Source organism: Jaculus jaculus, chromosome 3 (assembly GCF_020740685.1).
Source record: "Jaculus jaculus isolate mJacJac1 chromosome 3, mJacJac1.mat.Y.cur, whole genome shotgun sequence".
In the NCBI taxonomy this organism is placed as follows: Eukaryota; Metazoa; Chordata; class Mammalia; order Rodentia; family Dipodidae; genus Jaculus; species Jaculus jaculus.
This window is the reverse complement of record NC_059104.1, coordinates 141,034,919-141,053,046: the sequence shown is the minus strand read 5'-3', so window position 1 is coordinate 141,053,046 and position 18,128 is coordinate 141,034,919. Positions and strand designations below refer to the sequence as shown.

Genomic DNA, 18,128 nt, shown 5'->3' with positions numbered 1-18,128 from the left:
CTCTCCTATAAAACTTGTAAAAACGACATAGTAAAATGAAGGATAATATATTACCAATAGAAACCATGCAGAATCACTTCTACCAACATTCATAAGAAATAAAAATCTTAAGATACATTAGCAAATAGAATACAGAAACATACAAACGTGTTTGGTTAGTGGAATTTATTTTGGTAATGCAAAGATGAGTTCATACTTATAGGCCAATATAAATTCTCATATTAACAGCTAAACAGAAAATCATATGATGACTTTAAGGCTATAGAAAAGGTAGTTGATACAGTGAACTTGACTTGTGCTGGAAGTAGAAAAGAATTTGCATAGACTGGTGAGTATTTATTTTTAATAGCCTACAGGAAAACATACATAAATAATGAATCTTTGTGAGATTACCCTCAAAGAGTAATTATAATTGAAATCCTATATCAGCACTTTATTTATTTATTTGTAAGGAAAAAGAGGGAGAGGGAGAGAGAGAGACAGAGGCAGAGACAGAGGAAAGAGAGAATGGTGCGACAGGTCCTCTAGCCACTAAAAGGAACTCCTTTTTAGAATGGTGCATTTACCAGTTTGTGCATCTGGCTTTAAGTGTGTACTGGGGAATTGAGCCTGGGTTGTTAGGCATTGCAGAAAAGCAGTTTAATTGCTGAGCCATCTCTTCGGCTCCACCACTTATATTTAACACTGGGGAAAACAAGTCATGAGGGTTAGTAAAAAGGAAAGCTATTGTTTACCATAGATGATAAGGTTATGTGACTGTAAATCTTGAAAGTTTTAAAATTGCTGAACACATTGTTAAAAGGAATGATTGAGATCCAGGAGGTTGTTGGAGACAAGGTCAACATGTCAAAGTAAATTGTAATTTTATATGCTGCGATAAGCAGTAAAAAGAAAAACAATATCACTGATATATCATTAAAATTTCTTATGAAATATATGAAAAATCTTTACATTTAAAGTTTCAAAAGATAATTTAAAAATTTTTAGAACTTACTTATTTTTATACCTCCATATTTATCCACTATTTATACCTCTTTTCCTATTACAATATCTAATTTTGCACACATGAACCAATAAATCAATGACTCCTTTACTGTAACTTTGTGGTAATCTTGATAGCTTGACAAATTCCACCTACCTACCTTATTTATCCCTACTATCCCCCACTTATTTTGGCCCTTTATATTTCAAGAAGTTATTTTTATATCAACTCATAGAAGAGATAAAAAAGACATTGATGAAAATGAAATCAAAACAGAAGAAAAAGATAACCAAGATTCAACAAGCAAGATTTTTTTTAATCTTTTTATAAACATTTTTAAAGAAACACCTTTGACATTATCAAGTCTTTTTACTCAAGGATAAATAATATTAAAAAATAATAACATGGACATATTCATGCAAAGGGAAAAGAATAAAGTAGTAATGCTGTAAAAATTTTATGCTGGTGTATTTTGAACCCTGAATATATTTTCTTAGAAAATATACTAGCCACTAGGACAATACAAGATATAAAAACTTAAAACCCATAAGGAAATTTAACCAATAAACTCAACTAACAGTTAACTTTTACCCACAACATCATGTATAGGCAACTATACAGTTAAGTGTGACAATCACTTAAAAAATTACATTCTTACAGAAAGGTATTTATTTGCTAAAGGTAACATGATCTTTGTATTCAAGCCAAAAAGAACAACACAGGATTACTTGTACATGTATAACACTTATGTGGGGGAATCCTAAACAGAATGTTTACAATCTGAATTTAGAAATACTATATTCAAAATACAAATGAAATAAAAATTTATATTTATCTCAGGATGATAAAGATAGTTCAACTCTGGAATATCAGTGTGGTTTGCTGCATGAAATGATGAAATGATAGCAATCAGCAACCTAAACAGGCAGAAGGAAAAAAAAAAATTATTGTGAAAGGATTATTCTTTTTTTAAAAAAAACCTTGATTGACAAATTTCATACATGTACATAATATCTTTTGATTATAACCCTTTCCCACTACTTTATTTTGTGCCGCTCACCATTCCCTACTTCGTAATTCATGATGACACATAGATGAGCTTGATGTTGCACATGTCTTGTGGAGGTAATGATGGCTGCTGAGAGGTCATGGGTGCAATGGCCACTTCTACAGAAAAGAAAAAGAAATCTTAAGGCAATCTTGTCATTTGGCTTTGATATTCTTTTTATCTCTTCTCTGCTGTGTTTCCTGAGCCTTGGATGGGGTGATAGAATTTGGGTAAAAATATCTGGTGGGGGTTGATATTTCTGTGCTCAGGAGCTTTATGTTGAGATGGATACCTCCCAGTGAGTTGTGGTCTGTGAAGACTCTGAGCTGCCCTTCCCAGCAACAAAATCCAGGCCATTTCCAGTGTTTTTGGTTGCCAACCAGAACTAGATGGTAAGACAATATTGCCGAGGACACCATACCCTTCCATTGCAGAACAGTGAAGAGTCAAGTTGGAGCTGAGCTGGAAGCCTGATCCCTGCTGGCTAGCTGTTGTGCTAGAATGTTCTATGTGTACTGTAGGGGAGAAAAATCAACAATGGACGTATCCAACAGTGGGCTTTGAGATGTATGCAACTGCACAGCCAGGCAAGGTGGATCCAGTGGTACCAACAGTGGCACAACTATTATGGGGTAACCAACTGCTCTTTGGTTGGATTTGACTCCACTTTATGGGGAGAAAATCCATTTCTGCTACTGAAAACCTTGTCACAAGCCTATGGCTGGGGAGATCATAGGCTCTAGAGCAGGAAGCTACTATTATTGTTTGGCTAAAAGACTATGTGTTTTCCATCAAATTTCCCTGTAAATAATTATGGTTTTGGTCATAGACTAGTGCCGCTGTCTATATGGGACAGGAAAGCTTCTTCCGTGTAGATGGCAGTGACAATGGTGGAAATTCAGAACTTATCAAAAGTCTGAGAAGAAGTGATAGTCAAGTGCTCAGAACCAAAAGAAGGAATTTTTTAACCTGAAATGTTTCCAGAAATATTAGTGTGATGTGTTATCCATAATGTCATAGGTTGAAAAATCTTGCATTATATGACCTAAAATTAGAAACCCTGATCATGCAGATAGGGAAGACCAAACAACCAACAAATGAATAAAACATGCTTTTTGGGGAAAAATATATTATAATTTTAAAATAATTTGGTTGTCTGTGCTGAAAACTGGACGTGGTTATAATTTATACAGAAATGATTGATATTAAAATGATTTCAATGAGATGGTTGTAATTATAAAGTATAATCTATACACAGTGTCTCATTATATAGTAAAATCCCAATGAAAATAGAATAAAAGAATGGTTAAGTATAAACCTATAAAGTAGAAAGGCATTGATAGCAAAATATGAGCAAAAGTGCCTAGTATGGAAGCAATTAACATGTTATTGATAACTGTTGAAGACTGATTGCAGTTTTATAAATTCCATCTGTTTCATAGATCATTTATTCAAAGGAATAAAATCTCATAGCATATAAAAATTCACACAAGGCTGGGGAGAGATAGCTCAATGGATAATGCAAGTGTGAATATTTGAGTTCAGAACCCCAGAATTCATGTAAAGAGCTGGACACTATAGTGGGCATCTGCAAATCTGACATACCAATAGAGAAGTGAGGTGGATGCAGGAGAATCCACTAGAAACTTCTTCAAAGGAGGTTGAAGGCAAGGGCTGACAACTGAAGGTTGTCCTTTGACCTACACACTTGCTTGCTCTTTTTTTCTGTCTCTCTGTCTCTCTTTTTTTTTTGTTCTTTCTGTTTCTTAAACACACACACCAAAATATCCTGCTCATAGATATTTGTAGAAATTTTATTCATATTGTCAAAAATGGAGGAAGCCATGATTTTCCATTAGAGATGAATGGGTAAATTATGGTATAGCAAAATCATTTGAATATTATCTAATGATGAAAGGAAAAACGCTGTCAATGTCAAAAAATAAAAATTAAAAGAATATCATGAGAGAAACTGAAATGCACATTGCTAAGTGAAAGAAGTGGATGCGAAAAGTTTGTCTATAACATGGGATTTTCACCATGTGGTGTGTGGAGAATACAAAGCTAGAGGGGCTGCATCAAGACAAATGGCTCCTGGAATGTCTGGGAGAGAGAGGAGAGAGGAATGGCTAAATGAAGAACAGGGACCTTCTTGGTCAAATGTAACTGCCAAACTAATACAAGATGTAGATGGCTTATTTAGTTTAATCTGATGGTTTCCAGCTCCATCTTTTTCTTCTTTATTGTGTAATAAAAACTCTATTTACTGTATATGCATTCATATCTTTACCAATTCATCTGTTAATGGATACCTAGTCTGTCTGATTCCATAACTTGGTTATTGTTAATAGTACTCTGATATGCATGAATGTGCAAATATCTCTGTAGTGTCATGACTTATATACTCGTAAGAAGTATGGCAGGGTCATTCCTTAGTTCTGTTTTTGAGTGTGTTTTGAACCTCCACACTGATTTTCAGAAAGGGTGGGTCAAGTTTCATCCCATTTTTTTGTAAAATGGATATAAAATTAGTTCATCACATTAAGCAAAGTAAGTCACACAGAGAATGACTAATAGCACACATTTTCTCTCATTTGTGGATCCTCAAATTATTTTTAAAGTAGTATTTGTGAGCAGAGAGAGAAAGGTAGTGAAATGGGAACACTAGGGCCTCTTGCTACTGCAAACAAACTCCCAATGCAAACACTACTTTGTGCACTTGGCTTTATGCATATACTGGAAAATCGACCCATGCTACCTGTCCTTGCAAGAAAGTGCATTTAGCCACTGACCCATTTCTCTAGCTGCCAGAATTCTTTTTTTTTTTTTTAAATATTTTATTTATTTATTTGAGAGCGACAGAGACAGAGAGAAAGACAGATAGAGGGAGAGAGGGAGAATGGGCGCGCCAGGGCCTCCAGCCTCTGCAAACGAACTCCAGACGCGTGCGCCCCCTTGTGCATCTGGCTAACGTGGGACCTGGGGAACCGAGCCTGGAACCGGGGTCCTTAGGCTTCACAGGCGAGCGCTTAACCGCTAAGCCATCTCTCCAGCCCCAGAATTCTTTTTTTAACATACTTTATTTATTTAGGAGAGATCAAGAGAGAGAGAGAGAATGAGAATGAGCAGGCCAGGGGCACCCAGCTGCTAGAGTTCTTTTAAATATTTTTTTTTGTTCATTTTTTATTTATTTATTTGAGAGCAACAGACATTGAGAGAAAGACAGATAGAGGGAGAGAGAGAGAATGGGCGCACCAGGGCTTCCAGCCTCTGCAAACGAACTCCAGACGCGTGCGCCCCCTTGTGCATCTGGCTAACGTGGGACCTGGGGAACCGAGCCTCGAACCGGGGTCCATAGGCTTCATAGGCAATCGCTTAACCGCTAAGCCATCTCTCCAGCCCTGCTAGAGTTCTTTATAGGTGCATGAAACCATTTATTATTTTGTCTTTAAGTCTTGGGCTCATGTAGCCCAGGCTGTGGACTTCGTCCCCAGTCCCATAAAATGATTTACACACAACATACGCACACACACACACACACACACACACACACACACACACACACACGACATGAAACATATATGCCTATGACATAAAAGCAGAAGAAAGACTAAGGATGGAGGAGAATAGTGAGGGAGGTAGAAAGACGAGGGCTTATGGGAGGGAATGAAAGGGACTAAGTATTCAAAGAACTTGATATACACTGTGTACACTAGCATACATCAATAAAAATTGGGAATGTGTAAATGGAAGGGAATAGGTTTTACGGGAAATAGAAAGAGGAGGTACCTAATTTCTTAGGTGGAACTCTATACTTTTGCCTAATTTCTCTGCAAACAGAACATAAAACTGATCTGAAATAACTTATTACCAAAAAGGAAATGCAGAGAGTAACCATATTCATGGCTAGGGAGATAAAATAACTGTGAGTCATACCCTCATGTTAATTTGTCATGGAATTATCAACTGGAACACTCACTGTGTTTATTTGGGTGTAAGAATACCAAGTAAACGGATTCTAAGATTTGCATGCAACAGCCAAGAAAAGGAAAACTTCTCGGAAGAAACGTGATAGAGTGGGAGGCTTATACACCTTCGCTAAACTTACTCTCTAAATTCACCACAAGAATGATCACATGTGTGACATGGGTGTACATAATAATGTACAGAAGGTATGTCTGAAAATATCTTGTAAGATACTGCATGGCAGGTCATTTGGAGGTGGGATAGACTGGCATTGGAAGTTGATCATGTCTTATCCTCATCTCAAACTACAAAGAATACAGGGTAGTGTGACTAAATGAGACAAAGAGAAATTCAGAAATTTTCTACTAATATGTATGAAAATATACTTGTGATTTTGTGTATGGTGAAATATAGTTTTAAAATCTTTGTTACTTACCCAAATGAGAGAGAGAGAAAGTGAAAGAGAGAATATTGATATATTTGACTCATCATATTCTTTTTGACTTGCCATATTTTAAACATGTGATTCTTGGCATCATACACATTTAATAAACATATTATGAATCTCTTTTCCTAACCTCAGATTGGGAAATAAACAGTTTTGAATTACTAGGGTACAGGCAAAAATGTTGCATAATAGGAATTCATTGGCTGGTATTAGGTATTTAAACTAATATACTTGCAATACTGTGGCAACACCTGACTAGTTAATCTTTGGATATGATTGACATATAAACAAACAATTCCCCTCTGAGGTCTGTTTCTCTATCACCCTCATTCATAACCTGGATAGCACATTTCTCTTCCGTGGAATAGCTCTCATATCTCAAATGTGCACACAGTGTGAGTGTCCTTTGCTGTTTTACTTCAACCAACCAAACGTTCTTTACCCTTTTCTACTCACTACTAATCAGATATCTGCACTTAATTAAAAACTCTGGAAGAAATAGACATTCACATCAGAAAAATTTCTGAATCTTCTTTAAATGCCTATTGTAATAAACTGTAGTAAGCACCTTAAGTACCAGTTTGCAAGGGCAGTGATAAATTATAAGTTTTCCCATTGTAAAATACTACATAACTTTAAAGTGACTTTAGCCAAGCTATATTTATCATTATAAAAATATTCTAGAGGGTAATGTGGAGTGAGCAGGCTATAGCAACCTACCACTTCTGTAAAGTTCATAAACATAGTTTATAGTCATGGACATATGATGTATACATGACCCTGAATAATATCTATCTGAAACCATGTATAGAAGCAAAAAAGTTTAGATAATGGTTACTCCTAGTATATTGTTGTGGAAATTTAACTAGAGATATGCACTTAGGAAGTGCTATTGCTTTTATTTTCATTTCATGAGACGAGTATGTGTATGTGCTATATAATATTGTATATATATTTATATAGCTTTTAAAAAGTAACCAAAGACAACCCTATATAACACAGAAGAAACAGAATCTCATGTGAGAATACATAATGAATGCTGAAATCTTGGATTGCTGTCCTTATATCCAGGGCTGTGAAAGTTAACGTGAACTGAGTACAGGAGACATTGCAGTACGTGTGATATGTAAGCTAAAAGGTTGTTGACAACTATTCAAGGCAAAGACAATCAGGAAAATTTTTATGAAGCTCACTGATATGGTATTTAATTGAATGACTGTTTTCCAATTGCTTTAATACATATGATTTTGGATTCTCACTAGTATTTTGGGCAAATACTAAGAACACAGAAGTAGGAGGCATGCCTAAGATACTTGCTATGGTTATGAGTGATTTCTTAGCTTTTAAAATTAACTTATTTTTTCCAGACATAGTTAAAGTTAATATAAGTGTTGCAGGAATTTTTACTAAAATCTCTGATTTGGTCTCTTGAGAATTAAAGTTACCAGAAATTAGGAGTTATTCATCAAACATTCCTCTACTTTCCTTCCCTTACTTTTCAGGAGATAAAGCAGAAAATACTACAAAGTCTGTTGTCAGTTGGACCTTTCCATCCCCCCAGAATTCTAGCTGGGGATGCTTTGATTTCAAACTGATACACTTGGTGGGTGTCATTGGGGAGATTGCTAAGTCTGTAAACTGCTCATGTTGCAAGTGTGAGAATCTGAGTGGAATCACTAGGACCCACATTAAAGATGGTTTCATACTAGTAATCCCAGCACTGGGAAGGCAGAGAAAGGTGGATGTGATAGTTTGAATGTATGCTCTTGATTGACTCAGGTGTTTTATTAAAGCTTGTCTCCAGTCACCTGGCTGGAGGAGGTGTCACTGGCATGGATCTTGGTGTCCAGCTCAAAGGTGTGTTGGTGGATCTGATTTCCAGGCCAATGAGAGAGTTTTGAGCTCTGCCTGGGTCCCCCCTGTTGCTTGCTGCCAGTTTTGTGTTTGTTGTTTTTGGTGTTTGCTGTATGGTGATGTTCCTGCTCCACTTGGATATATGGAAGCAGCTTCTCTACCACTGAGGGAACTCCTCCCCTGAATCTGTAAGCTTGAAATAAATCCCTTTCTCTCCTAAACTGTTCCTGGTTGGAGTTTCATCCTTGCAATGTGGAACTGACTACAACAGTGGACTTCTAGGTTTACTGGCTAACTGGTCTTGTCTAATTAGATAAAGTCAGGTCAGTAAGAGACCCTGTCTCAACAAAGAAAAGGGTAGATGGTGGTTGAGAACAGTACCTGATGTTGTACTCTGGCTTCTGCACCTGTAAGCACCTCTACACATATACAAGCACACACATACACATACACACACACAGAGTGGTAGGAAGCATTACTTGTTGCTCTTTGAATTTATATTTATATTGCAAAAGTAAACCTTTTCCAAGTTACACTGTAGAAGAACTTTGAGAAATACAATTTGAGTTCTTGTTCCTGACCAGCAATGATAAGCTCTTGAAAAAAAAAAAAATCTGCTGTTGTCATTCTGAGCACTTCCTAGGTGCCTGCGTCCTTGTTTGTGGTTCATATTCAGTTAGTGCTGTGGTGGCTTGAATCACACTTAGGGGCTAGTGTTTTCGAGGCTTGTTGATCTTCTACTTGGACAGTTGCCAGCAGCTGGCTGTGGAGGATGGTTGAAACCATAGTAAGTGGTGCTTCCATTAGGTGCCTTGGTTTGGGCTGTTTCCTGCAAAGAAATTGTCTAGCTCTTAGTGGTTTGGAGAAGCAGAATGCTTATTTTTGCTCATTAGAAAAAAGTTTTCAGGTGGGATAGTCTGTCTTGTTTTATGAAGAGATGTCACTTCTATTTCTTTGCAAAGCATGAATTGCATTTTTAAATTCTATTTTCATTAGATATGAATACATTTAGTATGTAAACAACACATGTTAGTGCCATCTTTTCCCTCACCTCTACCCCTTTTCTGAAGAGGCCTTCCTTACTGGGGATGCAGGTCAGCCCTATGGGGATTGTGGGTCATGCATTATGGGAGCAGCTGTTCATTATAGGGAAGAAGCAATGTCTCTGTGCAAAATGTCCCAACTTGTGACTCTAACAATCTTTCTGTCTCCTCTTCTGAAAAATTCCCTGAGCCAAAAAAAAAAATTAAAAAATTAATAAAAAAATTCCCTGAGACATACTGGGTGCATTTTAAGTCTGCTTTAGTGATGGGCTCTTAGGAGCCTCTGGATCTCTGCTTTGGTAGGTGTCGAGTGTCCTCAGGGTCTATCTCTTACCCTCTTTTGCTGATATTCAGGTTCACCAAGAAAGCAGCACTCGCTCATTTCCCCAACCCCTCGGTGGTTTCAGCTGGGGCTGGAATGAAATGCTCTGGATGGTTTATCTCTTCAGATCCCGCTCCTATCTGAAAAAGAGAAGTAGAATCTCCAATGGAGAGGGAAATCAACACCGGATAAATGGGATAACAATTATTAGAGAGAATTTAAAGTGTGTAGACCTTCTTATATGCCAACGTTAGTGGGAGTTTGATATTGGAAAGCAAAATCGTTATCTGGATATGATTCTGACTTGTTTCCCAGATATGGTTTCCTTTCCACTGAGTGGATCTGTTATCCACCCAAGAGTGGTTAGTACACACCATGGCTATATTCCACTATTGAACTTGTGTGAGCTCATGTCAGGTTGTTTGCTTCTGAGTTGCTTAGACTTTGAGTTGTTGGACAGGTATTGGCCACTTTCCCTTGGTAGCTCACGTAGTGCCTTCTAGCACTAGATGGACTAATTTTCTAGGGACTGGCTCTCTTCTAGATTCTAACCAGTTCTCCCCATGGTCTGTGCCAACAGTGGGTGCTGTCTTCAGCAGCAGGGTCTTATCATTAACCTCTGGTGGGTAATCAATTCCTCTGACAGAAGTCTGTGTTGTTTGTTTTGGGAGATCTTGTAGGTCTCTCTGATGAACAGGTCATTGGGGATGTAAATCACATCCTGGTACAGGGAATTATAGGCCAGTGCCAAGGTATAAGGAAAGTGAAAAAGACAAAGAAAGAGAAACATGAGACATTTATTGTTAGGCTTCATCTCACTGTCTCCAGGACCCTTCGATTCAGATGCTCCCCCTAAGGGCCCCTAGAGGGTTCCACCTTTTAGTCTGACTTCCAGGATATAGGATTCTATCATACCAGCTCAATTTGGGTTCAGTTCTGTGTTCCCCCCTCCTTTCTCCCTCCCTCATTCCCTACTCTCCTGATTGTCCAAGCCTGGAGATATCATTCAGGTATGTCAGCAAATCAGGCTGATCCAGGTTAGGAACCATAGTTTAGTGAGATCATGTGACAATTGTCTTGATCTGATTGTGTGAGTTTACTTAGAATGATTTGTTCCAAGTTCAACCATTTTTCTACAAGTTTCATTGCATCATTTTTTTTTCTTTTCCTTCTTTTATAACAGCTGAGTAGAATTCCACCATGTAGATATACCATTCATTCAATGATGGGCACCGAGATTGATTCCAGTTCTTAGCTATTATGAATTGAGCAGCTATAAACATGGTTGAGCAAATATCTCTGAACTGAGATGTGGAGCTTTTAGGATAAATGTCCAATAAGGGAATAACACGGTCTGTTGGTAACTCTATATTCATCCTTTTCAGGAGTCTTCATATTGATTTCCACAGTGGTTGTACCAGCTTACATTACCAACAACAATGAATGAGTGTTCTTTCTCCACATACTTGCCAACTTTTGTTTTCATTTGATTTTTTAAATGTTTGCTATCCTTACTGGGGTAAGGTATAATCTCATAATTGTTTTAATTTGATTTTTCCTAGTGGTTAGGGATGAACATTTTCTTAATTGTGGGTTAGCAATTTGTAATTTTTCCTCTGATAACTCCTTATTCAGTTCTCTGCCCCACTTTTAGAGTGGGTTGTTTGATTTTTTTGTTTAGGATTTTAAGATCTTTGTAAATTCTAGATATTAGGCTTCTGTCAGTGGTATAGGTGTAAAGATTTTCTCCCATTCAGTGGGTAATCTATTGGTTCTGCTTATGGAATGTTTGTCTGCACAAAATCTTTGTAGCTTTATGAGATCCCATTGGTTGTGTGCTTATTTAATTTCCTGGGCTACTAGGGTTTTGTTCAGAAAGTCTTTTTCCAGTCCTGTATTGTAGAGAGTACCTCCTATTTTTGTTCCAGTAATTGAAGAGTTTCAGGTCTTATATGGAGGTCTTTAATCCATTTGGACCTGATTTTTGTGTATGGCAAAATGAGTGGGTCTAATTTCATTTTTCTATATATGGTTATTAAATTTGTCTAACACCATTTGTTGAATGTGTGTGTGTGTGTGTGTGTGTGTGTGTGTGTGTGTGTCTGTGTGTGTATCGCCTTTATTATCTTGAAATATAAATGATCCATGCCTATTTTTTCCAGTGTTTTGATCGTGAAGTGGTATTGTATTTTGTCAAAAGCCTTCTTTTCATCAATTGAGATGATCATGTGGTTCTTATGGTTAAGTTCATTTATTTGGTGTATTACGTTGAGCAATTTTCATGTATTAAACCATCCCTGCATCCCTGGGATGAAGCCTGCTTGATCAAGGAGGTTGATGCTTTTGGTGTGTTGTTGAATTTGGTTTGCAAGGACTTTGTTTGGGATTTTTGCATCTAAGTTAATTAGGGATATAGGCCTATAGTTGTCTTTCCTTATTGAATTTTGGTCTGGTTATGGTATTAGGGTGATGCTACCTTCAAAAAGGGAGTATGGGAGGATTTCCTGATCTCTGATTATGCAAACAGTTTGAGAAAAATTGGTTGTAGTTCTCCAATGAAGGTTAGATAGAATTTAGCTGAGAAGACATCTGGTCCTTGACTTTTCATTTTGGAGAGGTTTTTTTTATTATCTTTTCAATTTCCATGGATTTGATGGGTTTGTTTAGGAGATTAATCTGCTTTGGGTTCAGTTTTGGTAGGTGGTATGTGTCTAGGAATTCATCCATTTCTTTAACATTACTCAATTTTATGGAGTGGAGGTTTTGAAAGTATGCCCAGAGGATTCTTCCAATTTTATTGATGTCTGTTGTGATCTCTGCTCTTTGTTTCTGATTTTGTTAATTTGAGACTTTTCCCTTTTTGGCTTGGTAAAATTGGCCGGGAGTTTGTCAATCTTGTTTATTATTTCAAAGAACCAGATCTTTGTTTCATTGAATTTTAAAATTGTATTTTTAGTTTCTAATTTATTAATTTCTGCTCTAATCTTGATTATTTCTTTCCATCTAGTTTTGTTTGGTTTGGATTCTTCTTGTTTTTTCCAGTGCCTTTAGGTGGAAAGTCAGGTTATTAATTTGGGATCTTTCTGTCTTTGTAATGAAGGTATTCAGTGGTATGAATTTCCCCTTAAGATTGCCTTCATTGTGTCCCATAAGTTTTGGTAGTTGTATTTACAGTATCATTCAATTCTAGGAATTTTATAATTTCTTTCAATTTTTAAACGTGTGTTGTTTAGTCTCCAGGGGCTGGTGGAATTCTTGATATGTCTCTGTTGTTAATTACGAGCTTTAAAGCATTGTTATCTGACATGATGCAGGAAGGTACTTCAACTTTCCTGACTTTATGGAAGTATGTTTTGTGGCCTAATATATGGGCAATTTTAGAGTAGGTTTTGTGGGCTTCTGGGAAGAATGTGTGTTCTTTAGAGTTGGAGTGGAATGTTGTGTAATCATTAGGTCTAGTTGAACTATGATGTTGTTGAGCTCTATTATTTCCCTGTTGATTTTCTTTTTTTAATTTTTTTGTTAATTTTTATTTATTTATTTGAGAGTGACAGAGAGAGAGAGAGAGAGAGAGAGAGAGAGAGAGAGAGAGAGAGGGAAAAGAGGCACATAGAGAGAGAGAGAGAGAATGGGCATGCCAGGGCTTCCAGTCACTGCAAATGAACTCCAGATGCGTGTGCCCCCTTGTGCATCTGACTAACATGGGTCCTGGGGAATCGAGCCTCAAACTAGGGTCCTTAGGCTTCCCAGGCAAGTGCTTAACCAGTAAGCCATCTCTCCAGCCTTCCCTGCTGATTGTTTTGTTGGATGATCTGTCTATTGATGATACTGAAGTATTGAAGCCTCCAACTATGATGGTTTTGTTGTTTATTTCTGTTTTATTGTTGAGTAGATTTTGTATTGTAAACTCTTGTGCACCTCTGACATATATATATATATAATTGTGATGTGATCATGTTGGATCATTCTCTTGATGAGTAAGAAGTGGTTTTCTTTGTCCTTTTTGGATACTTTTGGTTTGAATTCTATTTTATCAGATATTAATGTAGTAACACTCATTTGTTTTTTTATTTCCATTTGCTTGGCATATCATTTTCCATCCTTTCACTCTGAGGAGGTGTTTGTCTTTAGTATTGAGGTGGGTTTCTTGAAGCATATAGGAGGGTCCAGTTTTTTGATCCACTCTGATAACCTGTGTCTTTAGACCACTGATATATAATGTTATGACTGTGAGGTTTGAATTAGTCCCTGCCATGATGAGGTGTTTTTGGGTGCTTTCTTGTGTTTTGTACTATTTTGACCCTGGTCTATTTTTTGTGATTGTGACCTTCTTCTTATTGGCTCTTGATATTGGTTTTTGACTGTTCTGTGTGGTGTGTTCCTTCAAGTATTCTATGTAAGTTTGGTTTTGTGTTCATATAATCATAAAATTGACTATTGTCATGAGAAGTTTTTCTTTCACTGTCTATTATGAGGGATACTTTTGCTGGGTAAAGTAGTTTGATCTGAAAGCTGTAGCATTTTAGTCTTTGAAGTGTTCCATGCCAGGCATTTCTGGCTTTCGGGGTTTCCATTGAGAAATCTGATGTAATTCTGATGGGATTGCCTTTGTATGTTGTGAGTTATTTCCCTCTTTCTGCTTTTAGTACTCTCTTTGTTTTCCTTGTTAAGAGTTTTAGCTCTGATGTGTCTCTGAGAGTTTCTTTTTTGGTCCTGTCTGTTTGGTGTTCTGTGGGCTTCTTGTATCTGGATGGGTCACTTTTTTGAGAGATTCGGAAAATTTTCTTCAATAATTTTGTTTACTATGTTCTCTATGCCTCTGGCCTGGATTTCTTCTCCATCTGGTATACCCTTGATATGAATGTTTTGTTGTTTTAGGATTTCCCACAGTTCCCTTGTATTCTGTTCACTTGATTTTTTGAGCTTAGCAAAGTTTTTTGGCCTCCCAATCAGTATCTTCTGTCTAGTCTTCCAGGTCAGTCATTTTGTCTTCCACATGAGTAAGACTGTTGGTGAGGGGTTCTAGAGAGGTTTCTATAATTTCTGTTTGATTTTTATTTTCTTTTGTAGTATTTTACATTGTGTCCATCTTTTTAATTTTTTTTTTGAGGTATGATTTAAATTTGCCTTCTTATTTTCTTGATGTTTCCTGGAATTTATTATGCATTTGATCAAGCTTTCATTAAGCTCAATCAACCAGTTATTGATACTTTCCATGTCTTGAATCACCATCAATTTACTCCTATCTGTTTGGAGGTTCTAATGTTTCCTTTAATGAAGTTAAGTCTTGGCACCCTTGGTGGATATCTCTCACTTTTCTGGCTTATGTGTGCTTTGGCTTTTTTTTTTTTTTTTTTGCATTTTTGTCTACCCATTTTAGGAAGACTCTGTTTTATTAAGGAGGAAGCAAGTTTTTTTCCTTTGGCTCATGCACCCTCTGTCTCAGGTGAACAGGGATGTTGGCCAATCAGAATACCAGAGCAAAAAGCCTGATCCCAGTGTTCATATAGGGACCGGGCCTCACCAAGCAATGCACAGTGGGACCTACCAGGGTCAGGGGGCTGGGAGGAGCCAGGCAACAGGGTTCTGGCCTACTCACTCCACACCACTGAGCCCACCAGTACTCAGACCATCGCAGGGAACCCAGTCCAGGGCACTGGAAGGAGGCAGGAGACAGGGTTCTGGCCTAATCACTCCACACCACTGAGTCTGCCAGCACACTGATTGGTGCATGGGACTCAGACCAGGAAGCTGAAAGGAGCCAGGAAACAGGGGTCTGGCCTACTCACTCCACATCACTGCACCTGCCAGCACACAGACCATCGCAGGGAACCCAGTCCAGGGCACTGGGAGGAACCAGGAGACAGAGCTCTACTCACTCCACACTGCCATGCCTGCCTGCACTCTGTCTATGCAGCTCAATTGCATGTTTGAATAGACTTTAATATACTTTTTGTTTTGAGTTAAAACAAAAGAATTGGGGCTGGAGAGAGAGCTTAGTAGTTAAGTGCTTGCCTGTGAAGCCTAAGGACCCTGGTTTGAGGCTAGTTTTCCCGACTCACATAAGCCAGATGCACAAGGTAGCATATGCATCTGAAGTTCATTTGCAGTTGCTGGAGGCTCTGGTGTGCCCCTTGTCTCTCTATTTACCTGCCTCTTTCTCTGCCTGTCTGTTACTATCAAATAAATAAAATAAATAAACAAAAAAAATTAAAAAGCACAAAAGAATTGGAGGCAATTATGGTGGCACATGCCTTTAGTCCTAGCACTTGGGAGGCAAAGGTAGGTAGAACACTGTGAGTTTGAGACCAACCTGAGACTACATAGTAAATTCCAGGTCAGCCTGTGGTAGAGTGAGACAAAATAAAAAACAAAACAAAACAAAACAAAAGAATTGTATCTATCATGTTGGAGAGATGGCTCAGCAGTTAATGTGCTTGCCTGCGAAGCCTTATTACCTTGTTTGTTTCCCCCAGTACCCATATAAAGCCAGATGTACAAAGTGGCTCGTGTGTCTGGAGTTCTTTTGCAATAGATAAAGGCCCTGGTGTGCTCATTCTCTTTCTGTCTCTCTCTTTCTCTCACCTGTCTCTTGTATTTTTTTCTAAGGTACAGTTTGATATATATATATATATATAAAGATTATCCCATTATTATTTCTTTGTGTTGAGGTGTTTAAATTCCATTCTGTTATCTACTTGGAAAGAATTCAATGTTGACTACTATACTTCCCTTCCTGTGCAGGTTACACTTTAAACTTGTCCTTTGGTTGTTTGTAAAAATAGCCTATAAACTTATGTCTTCATGGAGAATGGATCCAGTATGTTTGAATTTATTTTTAAATATCCATTGAGATAAGGAAATGATATAATTTAATATTCAAATACATGGATTAGTCTCACTAGGTTTTTCTACAAATATAAATCTTTGTTGACTTAAGTTTCTCTTTATTTAATATTTGTTTATTTATTTATTGAGCGACAGACAGAGCAAGGCAGAAAAGGAGAGTGAGTATGGGCCCACCAGAGCCCCTTGCCACTGCATACAAACTCCAGACACATGGGCCACTTAGTGCATCTGACTACATGAATATTGGGGTATCAAAACCTAGGCTATCTGGTTTTGCAAGCAAGTATCTTTAACCACTAATTTATCTCTCCAGCCCCTTTGTTCTTGAGTATATACTGTAAATGACATTTTTCAGGTATGGGAGGCCATATTAAAGTTAAGTTTATACATATCTTTTAGAAAAATTTGTTTTTAATATGAGATTTTTTGCATTTGTATGCTTGTAATTAGTATACATATGTCTTTACTACTTATAGACTTGAAGAAATTATAGTCAGAATGCTTTTGCAAAACTTAAAAAGTATTTTTTCTAGATTTCTTTGGACCCATGAAATCACTGCCTGGTTGAGATGGAATAAAGTAAATTTTAGCAGGCACATTAGGGACTAACACTAGAAAACACCACTAAACTAAGTAAAAAAAAAAATTGACTGATACTGTATTTAACATTTATAATATTCCCAGCAATTTTTATGTGTTTTCAAGGTAGGGTTTTGTTTTAGCCCAGGCTTATCTGGAATTCACTATGTACTTTCTGGTGAGTCTTTTGAGTATTTTACATGAAATTTTTCATTTTTATCTTCTGCACAGACTCATAACAAACATATCTGTGGAGTGGGGACAGCAAGGCTTTTAGGTCCCTTGACTAAGATATCAAATTAGGACACCTGACAATAGCAGTAATGATGAAAACAGCAGACCTTGGCTGAGTACATGAATTCATTAGAAGTTCTGGTCTTACCTCATTTCATGTGTGAACTCAATATTCCCCATTAGGGAATAGAGAAAACTGGGACTGAGAGAGGTGGCTTACCCTTGGTCTAACAGTGAGGCTACAGACTTTGAACCCAGGGAGTCCGCCTCTAGATACCACAGACTTGGTCTGGGGTACTGGAGACACCAAAAGCATTCTAGAAGAATTTCTTGCCTGTGCTGATGGTCAAGAGGCAAGAGCTGCAGAGCTGTGTTCTCACCTTCAGGAGGCTAGTGGCTGTAAGAACCCTAATTTGTGGACTTTCTGAACTGTTCTTTCCAGCACTAAGATACCTTTTCTTAGAATAAATGACATAGGAAGAGAGAGAGAACATGGAGTGCTTGATTTTACAAAGTGTCTGGTGTGTGTGTGTGCGTGTCCGTGTGTGTGCGTGTGTGTGTGTGTGCATGCATCCACACACATGTGCACATGCATGTGTGCAAGCACAGGTGTGTTACTCAGGCTCTTGTCATTTTTATTCCTCAACCAAATGTGACAAAGCAAGTATAGAGCAAAGAGGTCACGGTGTCCTGGTCATATTCATTCCCCCAGGAAAGACTTATTATGAAGCATTTGGCACATCGAATTGGGTTATTTCTCCAAATTTGATTTTGATTTGATCTCTGATGAGTCCAAGCTGTTA

General features: G+C 37.6%; 1 protein-coding gene across 3 annotated transcripts in view; it reads left to right on the top strand.

Moving 5' to 3' along the window:
- Mctp2 (multiple C2 and transmembrane domain containing 2) overlaps nucleotides 1-18,128 on the top strand; it is a 248,963-nt gene that overhangs the window by 46,422 nt on the left and 184,413 nt on the right. The gene's annotated exons all lie outside the window — the stretch shown is intronic.